This window comes from Oncorhynchus keta, unplaced genomic scaffold (assembly GCF_023373465.1).
Source record: "Oncorhynchus keta strain PuntledgeMale-10-30-2019 unplaced genomic scaffold, Oket_V2 Un_contig_8471_pilon_pilon, whole genome shotgun sequence".
Classification (NCBI taxonomy): Eukaryota; Metazoa; Chordata; class Actinopteri; order Salmoniformes; family Salmonidae; genus Oncorhynchus; species Oncorhynchus keta.
In genome coordinates, this window is record NW_026290071.1 from 962 (window position 1) to 10,457 (window position 9,496).

Sequence of the window (9,496 nt, forward strand, 5' to 3'; positions counted from 1 at the left end):
ACACCGGCAGTCCAGCAGTCCAACCGACACCGGCAGTCCAGCAGTCCAACCGACACCGGCAGTCCAACCGACACCAGCAGCCTAAGTCCAACCGACACCGGCAGTCCAACCGACACCGGCAGTCCAACCGACACCGGCAGTCCAACCGACACCGGCAGTCCAACCGACACCGGCAGTCCAACCAGCAGTCCAACCAGCAGTCCAACCGACACCGGCAGTCCAACCAGCAGTCCAACCGACACCGGCAGTCCAACCGACACTGGCAGTCCAACCAGCAGTCTACCCGACACCGGCAGCCCAACCGACACCGGCAGCCCAACCAGACACCGGCAGTCCAACCAGACACCGGCAGTCCAACCAGACACCGGCAGTCTAGCAGTCTAACCGACACCGGCAGTCCAACCGACACCGGCAGTCCAACCGACACCGGCAGTCCAACCGACACCGGCAGCCTAAGTCCAACCGACACCGGCAGTCTAGCAGTCCAACCGACGCCGGCAGTCTAGCAGTCCAACCGACGCCGGCAGTCCAACCGACGCCGGCGGTCCCAGCCGACGCCGGCAGTCCAGCCGACGCCGGCAATCCAGCCCGACGCCGGCAGTCCAGCCGACACCGGCAGTCCAACCGACACCGGCAGTCCAACCGACACCGGCAGTCCAACCGATACCGGCAGTCCAACCGACACCGGCAGCCTAGCAGTCTAACCGACACCAGCAGTTTAACCGACACCAGCAGCCTAACAGTCTAACCGACACTGGCAGTCCAACCGACACCAACAGCCTACCAGTCTAACCGACACCAGCAGCCTAACAGTCCAGCCGACACCGGCAGTCCAGCCGACACAGACTGCCGGTGTCGGTTGACTGCCGAACTCCCTCCCTGCTCAAATTCAACTCTGTATTACCTTAATGTCAGAGCTTCTCTCTCCTTAGTAAAGACATCAATGTGACACCTTAGAGATAAGAGCTGACCCCCAGCTGATTAAAGCAGACTGTATTACCTCAATGTCAGAGCTTCTCTCTCCTTAGTAAAGACATCAATGTGACACCTTAGAGATGAGAGCTGACCCCCAGCTGATTAAAGCAGACTGTATTACCTCAATGTCAGAGCTTCTCTCTCCTTAGTAAAGACATCAATGTGACACCTTAGAGATGAGAGCTGACCCCTCAGCTGATTAAAGCAGACTGTATTACCTCAATGTCAGAGCTTCTCTCTCCTTAGTAAAGACATCAATGTGACACCGTAGAGAGATGAGAGCTGACCCCCAGCTGATTAAAGCAGACTGTATTACCTTAATGTCAGAGCTTCTCTCCTTAATAAAGACATCAATGTGACACCGTAGAGAGATAAGAGCTGACCCCTCAGCTGATTAAAGCAGACTGTATTACCTTAATGTCAGAGCTTCTCTCCTTAATAAAGACATCAATGTGACACCGTAGATAGATGAGAGCTGACCCCTCAGCTGATTAAAGCAGACTGTATTACCTTAATGTCAGAGCTTCTCTCTTCATTACCTTCTCTCTGCTCCCCCCCAGACCACGTTGTGTTGGTTCACATGAATAATATCTGTTACTATGACCCCCCAGAACACAGCTCTACAGACCACATTGTGTTGGTTAACATGAATAATATCTGTTACTATGACCCCCAGAACACAGCTCTACAGACCACATTGTGTTGGTTAACATGAATAATATCTGTTACTATGACCCCCCAGAACACAGCTCTACAGACCACATTGTGTTGGTTAACATGAATAATATCTGTTACTATGACCCCCCAGAACACAGCTCTACAGACCACATTGTGTTGGTTAACATGAATAATATCTGTTACTATGACCCCCCCCAGAACACAGCTCTACAGACCACATTGTGTTGGTTAACATGAATAATATCTGTTACTATGACCCCCCCCAGAACACAGCTCTACAGACCACATTGTGTTGGTTAACATGAATAATATCTGTTACTATGACCCCCCAGAACACAGCTCTACAGACCACGTTGTGATGGTTAACATGAATAATATCTGTTACTATGACCCCCCAGAACACAGCTCTACAGACCACATTGTGTTGGTTAACATGAATAACATCTGTTACTATGACCCCCCCCAGAACACAGCTCTACAGACCACATTGTGTTGGTTAACATGAATAATATCTGTTACTATGACCCCCCAGAACACAGCTCTACAGACCACGTTGTGATGGTTAACATGAATAATATCTGTTACTATGACCCCCCAGAACACAGCTCTACAGACCACATTGTGTTGGTTAACATGAATAATATCTGTTACTATGACCCCCAGAACACAGCTCTACAGACCACATTGTGTTGGTTAACATGAATAATATCTGTTACTATGACCCCCCAGAACACAGCTCTACAGACCACGTTGTGATGGTTAACATGAATAATATCTGTTACTATGACCCCCCCCAGAACACAGCTCTACAGACCACATTGTGTTGGTTAAAATGAATAATATCTGTTACTATGACCCCCCCAGAACACAGCTCTACAGACCACATTGTATTGTTAACATGAATAATATCTGTTACTATGACCCCCAGAACACAGCTCTACAGACCACATTGTGTTGGTTAACATGAATAATATCTGTTACTATGACCCCCCCAGAACACAGCTCTACAGACCACATTGTGTTGGTTAACATGAATAATATCTGTTACTATGACCCCCCAGAACACAGCTCTACAGACCACATTGTGTTGGTTAACATGAATAATATCTGTTACTATGACCCCCCCCAGAACACAGCTCTACAGACCACATTGTGTTGGTTAACATGAATAATATCTGTTACTATGACCCCCCCCAGAACACAGCTCTACAGACCACATTGTGTTGGTTAACATGAATAATATCTGTTACTATGACCCCCCAGAACACAGCTCTACAGACCACATTGTGTTGGTTAACATGAATGTGGTCCTTCTGTAGCTCAGTTGGTAGAGCATGGCGCTTGTAACGCCAGGGTAGTGGGTTCGATTCCCGGGACCACCCATACGTAGAATGTATGCACACATGACTGTAAGTCGCTTTGGATAAAAGCGTCAGCTAAATGGCATATATTATGTCCATCCTCCCTCAGTGAGACGGTTACTATGACCACCATGTCCATCCTCCCTCAGTGAGACGGTTACTAAGATAACCATGTCCATCCTCCCTCAGTGAGCCGGTTACTAAGACCACCATGTCCATCCTCCCTCAGTGAGACGGTTACTAAGACCACCATGTCCATCCTCCCTCAGTGAGACGGTTACTAAGACCACCATGTCCATCCTCCCTCAGTGAGACGGTTACTAAGACCACCATGTCCATCCTCCCTCAGTGAGACGGTTACTAAGACCACCATGTCCATCCTCCCTCAGTGAGACGGTTACTAAGACCACCATGTCCATCCTCCCTCAGTGAGCCGGTTACTAAGACCACCATGTCCATCCTCCCTCAGTGAGCCGGTTACTAAGACCACCATGTCCATCCTCCCTCAGTGAGCCGGTTACTAAGACCACCATGTCCATCCTCCCTCAGTGAGACGGTTACTAAGACCACCATGTCCATCCTCCCTCAGTGAGACGGTTACTAAGACCACCATGTCCATCCTCCCTCAGTGAGACGGTTACTAAGACCACCATGTCCATCACTAAGACCACCATGTCCATCCTCCCTCAGTGAGACGGTTACTAAGACCACCATGTCCATCCTCCCTCAGTGAGACTGTTACTAAGACCACCATGTCCATCCTCCCTCAGTGAGACGGTTACTAAGACCACCATGTCCATCCTCAGTGAGACGGTTACTAAGACTACCATGTCCATCCTCAGTGAGCCGGTTACTATGACCACCATGTCCATCCTCCCTCAGTGAGCCGGTTACTATGTAGGAGAAGTGGTAACTAGGCAGCGATGCGGGTTACTGGTGTCCATGTTCAGAATACAAATGATAAGCGAATCACCCCGAGGAAACAAAGCGACTGGTTTCTCTCTCAGTAGCAGCTCGTTGGGTATCTGGCTCTGAACTGCTCTCCAATTATAGACCAGAGAGAGAAGAATCTCATCAAGAAAAATACAGTGAAATAGATCTGGACAGAAAAATTAAATGACAATATTTGTTTTTTCCGCAGCCATCTGTATCTCTAATGTTGCCATGTATTCTTCTACACTGCTGCTACTCTCTGTTCATCTGCAGTCACATGAACCATATCTACATGTACATACTACCTCAATCAGCCTGACTAACCGCTGCCCGCCTACAGCCTCCCTGCCCGCCTACAGCCTCACTGCCCGCCTACAGCCTCACTGCCCGCCTACAGCCTCCCTGCCCGCCTACAGCCTCCCTCCCTGCCCGCCTGCCTACAGCCTCCCTCCCTGCCCGCCTACAGCCTCCCTGCCCGCCTACAGCCTCCCTCCCTGCCCGCCTACAGCCTCCCTCCCTGCCCGCCTACAGCCTCCCTCCCTGCCCGCCTACAGCCTCCCTGCCCGCCTAAAGCCAGACAACTCATACTGCTGACTACCTGACAACCAGCCTGCTGCAGACCAGACCACTAATACTGCTGACTACCTGACAACCAGCCTGCTGCAGACCAGACCACTCATACTGCTGACTACCTGACAACCAGCCTGTTGCAGACCAGACCACTCATACTGCTGACTACCTGACAACCAGCCTGTTGCAGACCAGACCACTAATACTGCTGACTACCTGACAACCAGCCTGCTGCAGACCAGACCACTCATACTGCTGACTACCTGACAACCAGCCTGTTGCAGACCAGACCACTCATACTGCTGACTACCTGACAACCAGCCTGTTGCAGACCAGACCACTCATACTGCTGACTACCTGACAACCAGCCTGTTGCAGACCAGACCACTCATACTGCTGACTACCTGACAACCAGCCTGTTGCAGACCAGACCACTCATACTGCTGACTACCTGACAACCAGCCTGTTGCAGACCAGACCACTCATACTGCTGACTACCTGACAACCAGCCTGTTGCAGACCAGACCACTCATACTGCTGACTACCTGACAACCAGCCTGTTGCAGACCAGACCACTAATACTGCTGACTACCTGACAACCAGCCTGTTGCAGACCAGACCACTCATACTGCTGACTACCTGACAACCAGCCTGTTGCAGACCACTCATACTGCTGACTACCTGACAACCAGCCTGCTGCAGACCAGACCACTCATACTGCTGACTACCTGACAACCAGCCTGTTGCAGACCAGACCACTCATACTGCTGACTACCTGACAACCAGCCTGTTGCAGACCAGACCACTAATACTGCTGACTACCTGACAACCAGCCTGTTGCAGACCAGACCACTCATACTGCTGACTACCTGACAACCAGCCTGTTGCAGACCACTCATACTGCTGACTACCTGACAACCAGCCTGCTGTAGACCAGACCACTCATACTGCCAACTACCTGACAACCAGCCTGCTGCAGACCAGACCACTCATACTGCTGACTACCTGACAACCAGCCTGCTGCAGACCAGACCACTCATACTGCTGACTACCTGACAACCAGCCTGCTGCAGACCAGACCACTAATACTGCTGACTACCTGACAACCAGCCTGTTGCAGACCAGACCACTAATACTGCTGACTACCTGACAACCAGCCTGCTGCAGACACCACAGCTGATAGCCTAACCACTGATCAAACATTATGGACTAAAAGTTGCTGCAACAATACAGGTAAAATTAAGCTCCAACATCTGAAGGTAGGGCAGAGTGTGATGGTGGAGGTAGGTAGGTAGGGCAGAGTGTGATGGTGGAGGTAGGTAGGTAGGTAGGTAGGGCAGAGTGTGATGGTGGAGGTAGGTAGGTAGGTAGGGCAGAGTGTGATGGTGGAGGTAGGTAGGTAGGTAGGTAGGGCAGAGTGTGATGGTGGAGGTAGGTAGGTAGGTAGGTAGGGCAGAGTGTGATGGTGGAGGTAGGTAGGTAGGTAGGTAGGACAGAGTGTGATGGTGGAGGTAGGTAGGTAGGTAGGTAGGGCAGAGTGTGATGGTGGAGGTAGGTAGGTAGGTAGGTAGGGCAGAGTGTGATGGTGGAGGTAGGTAGGTAGGTAGGTAGGGCAGAGTGTGATGGTGGAGGTAGGTAGGTAGGTAGGTAGGTAGGGCAGAGTGTGATGGTGGAGGTAGGTAGGTAGGTAGGTAGGGCAGAGTGTGATGGTGGAGGTAGGTAGGTAGGTAGGTAGGTAGGACAGAGTGTGATGGTGGAGGTAGGTAGGTAGGGCAGAGTGTGATGGTGGAGGTAGGTAGGTAGGGTAGAGTGTGATGGTGGAGGTAGGTAGGTAGGGCAGAGTGTGATGGTGGAGGTAGGTAGGTAGGTAGGGCAGAGTGTGATGGTGGAGGTAGGTAGGTAGGGCAGAGTGTGATGGTGGAGGTAGGTAGGTAGGTAGGTAGGGCAGAGTGTGATGGTGGAGGTAGGTAGGTAGGGCAGAGTGTGATGGTGGAGGTAGGTAGGTAGGGCAGAGTGTGATGGTGGAGGTAGGTAGGTAGGTAGGGCGGAGTGTGATGGTGGAGGTAGGTAGGTAGGTAGGGCAGAGTGTGATGGTGGAGGTAGGTAGGTAGGTAGGACAGAGTGTGATGGTGGAGGTAGGTAGGTAGGTAGGTAGGGCAGAGTGTGATGGTGGAGGTAGGTAGGTAGGTAGGTAGGTAGGTAGGACAGAGTGTGATGGTGGAGGTAGGTAGGTAGGGCAGAGTGTGATGGTGGAGGTAGGTAGGTAGGTAGGGCAGAGTGTGATGGTGGAGGTAGGTAGGTAGGTAGGGCAGAGTGTGATGGTGGAGGTAGGTAGGTAGGGCAGAGTGTGATGGTGGAGGTAGGTAGGTAGGGCAGAGTGTGATGGTGGAGGTAGGTAGGTAGGGCAGAGTGTGATGGTGGAGGTAGGTAGGTAGGGCAGAGTGTGATGGTGGAGGTAGGTAGGTAGGGCAGAGTGTGATGGTGGAGGTAGGTAGGTAGGTAGGTAGGGCAGAGTGTGATGGTGGAGGTAGGTAGGTAGGTAGGTAGGGCAGAGTGTGATGGTGGAGGTAGGTAGGTAGGGTAGAGTGTGATGGTGGAGGTAGGTAGGTAGGTAGGTAGGGCAGAGTGTGATGGTGGAGGTAGGTAGGTAGGTAGGACAGAGTGTGATGGTGGAGGTAGGTAGGTAGGGCAGAGTGTGATGGTGGAGGTAGGTAGGTAGGTAGGACAGAGTGTGATGGTGGAGGTAGGTAGGTAGGGCAGAGTGTGATGGTGGAGGTAGGTAGGTAGGTAGGACAGAGTGTGATGGTGGAGGTAGGTAGGTAGGGCAGAGTGTGATGGTGGAGGTAGGTAGGTAGGGCAGAGTGTGATGGTGGAGGTAGGTAGGTAGGTAGGTAGGGCAGAGTGTGATGGTGGAGGTAGGTAGGTAGGTAGGTAGGTAGGGCAGAGTGTGATGGTGGAGGTAGGTAGGTAGGTAGGTAGGTAGGGCAGAGTGTGATGGTGGAGGTAGGTAGGTAGGTAGGTAGGTAGGGCAGAGTGTGATGGTGGAGGTAGGTAGGTGGGGCAGAGTGTGATGGTGGAGGTAGGTAGGTAGGTAGGTAGGGCAGAGTGTGATGGTGGAGGTAGGTAGGTAGGTAGGTAGGGCAGAGTGTGATGGTGGAGGTAGGTAGGTAGGTAGGTAGGGCAGAGTGTGATGGTGGAGGTAGGTAGGTAGGGCAGAGTGTGATGGTGGAGGTAGGTAGGTAGGTAGGTAGGGCAGAGTGTGATGGTGGAGGTAGGTAGGTAGGTAGGTAGGGCAGAGTGTGATGGTGGAGGTAGGTAGGTAGGTAGGTAGGTAGGGCAGAGTGTGATGGTGGAGGTAGGTAGGTAGGTAGGTAGGTAGGGCAGAGTGTGATGGTGGAGGTAGGTAGGTAGGTAGGTAGGTAGGGCAGAGTGTGATGGTGGAGGTAGGTAGGTAGGGTAGAGTGTGATGGTGGAGGTAGGTAGGTAGGTAGGTAGGGCAGAGTGTGATGGTGGAGGTAGGTAGGTAGGTAGGTAGGGCAGAGTGTGATGGTGGAGGTAGGTAGGTAGGTAGGTAGGGCAGAGTGTGATGGTGGAGGTAGGTAGGTAGGGCAGAGTGTGATGGTGGAGGTAGGTAGGTAGGTAGGTAGGGTAGAGTGTGATGGTGGAGGTAGGTAGGTAGGGTAGAGTGGAGTTATTGTGATTGAAGACAGCGAGCCACAGCCAGCCTATTAAATCAGAATGCAGGGTGGTCTGAGGCCAGTCCTGTTTACACCATCTACTGGTAGGGCAGAGTGTGATGGTGGAGGTAGGTAGGTAGGTAGGGCAGAGTGTGATGGTGGAGGTAGGTAGGTAGGTAGGGCAGAGTGTGATGGTGGAGGTAGGTAGGTAGGTAGGTAGGGCAGAGTGTGATGGTGGAGGTAGGTAGGTAGGTAGGTAGGGCAGAGTGTGATGGTGGAGGTAGGTAGGTAGGGTAGAGTGGAGTTATTGTGATTGAAGACAGCGAGCCACAGCCAGCCTATTAAATCAGAATGCAGGGTGGTCTGAGGCCAGTCCTGTTTACACCATCTACTGGTAGGGCAGAGTGTGATGGTGGAGGTAGGTAGGTAGGTAGGTAGGGCAGAGTGTGATGGTGGAGGTAGGTAGGTAGGGTAGAGTGGAGTTATTGTGATTGAAGACAGCGAGCCACAGCCAGCCTATTAAATCAGAATGCAGGGTGGTCTGAGGCCAGTCCTGTTTACACCATCTACTGGTAGGGCAGAGTGTGATGGTGGAGGTAGGTAGGTAGGTAGGTAGGGCAGAGTGTGATGGTGGAGGTAGGTAGGTAGGTAGGTAGGGCAGAGTGTGATGGTGGAGACAGCGAGCCACAGCCAGCCTATTAAATCAGAATGCAGGGTGGTCTGAGGCCAGTCCTGTTTACACCATCTACTGTCCACCTCCCCTCCCTTCCATTACAACCATAACATGACCTTGACCTTCGCAGAGAACTTCTAGCCCGGGGAATTTACAACAGGTCGCTCAGAGACATGCAGAGTAAACCGTTTTACACTGCAAGCCCCGCCGTGCATGAATACAACCTGAGGATGTCTGTGTTTGGATGAAACATTCCCAGCTCCGCCAGCGCACAGACAGAACCCTTCAGAAGACAGGAGTAGGAAGGCCAGAACATCCCACAATGGACAACAGCTTCCGACAAGAACAAACACATTCACAACATGGAGAATCTGGACTTGAATGGAGTTCAGTGACCAGCTAACACGGGAAGAAGTCCTACTATTTAGTCATGTGATTGGTTAGCCTCAAACATGCTGAGATGCAAAAGATTTAGCAGCAAAGGGGGTGGAGAAAAGTACAATGTTCCACACGAGGCTGCTGCTGGGGGAACAAAGCAGGTCTCTGTTAGAGACACATGCTCCCCGCCAGGCAGGGCCTGGATTAGGTTAGTGTTGCTTTAAGAACACATTTGGCTTTCAAGCCGGTCT

At 51.8% G+C, this 9,496-nt stretch overlaps 2 long non-coding RNA genes across 10 annotated transcripts; one reads left to right on the forward strand and one right to left on the reverse strand.

Moving 5' to 3' along the window:
* Positions 1–4,493: 4,493 nt before the first annotated feature.
* Positions 4,494–5,577, reverse strand: LOC127926840 (uncharacterized). 8 transcript variants are annotated; one of them, XR_008125201.1, is made up of 4 exons: positions 5,476–5,577; positions 5,340–5,386; positions 5,110–5,156; positions 4,578–5,062 (listed from the first exon to the last, which is right to left on the reverse strand). It is a non-coding gene; the product is annotated as an uncharacterized LOC127926840 (long non-coding RNA). The 8 variants fall into 8 exon arrangements; XR_008125199.1 differs by having other exon boundaries at positions 5,246–5,386; XR_008125195.1 differs by having other exon boundaries at positions 4,494–4,592; positions 4,640–5,386.
* A 768-nt stretch (positions 5,578–6,345) lies between these two features.
* On the forward strand, positions 6,346–8,621 carry LOC127926841 (uncharacterized). Of its 2 annotated transcripts, none has more exons than XR_008125202.1 (4): positions 6,346–6,544; positions 6,813–7,004; positions 7,329–8,112; positions 8,185–8,621. It is a non-coding gene; the product is annotated as an uncharacterized LOC127926841 (long non-coding RNA). The 2 variants fall into 2 exon arrangements; XR_008125203.1 differs by having other exon boundaries at positions 7,329–8,072.
* Positions 8,622–9,496: the final 875 nt, after the last annotated feature.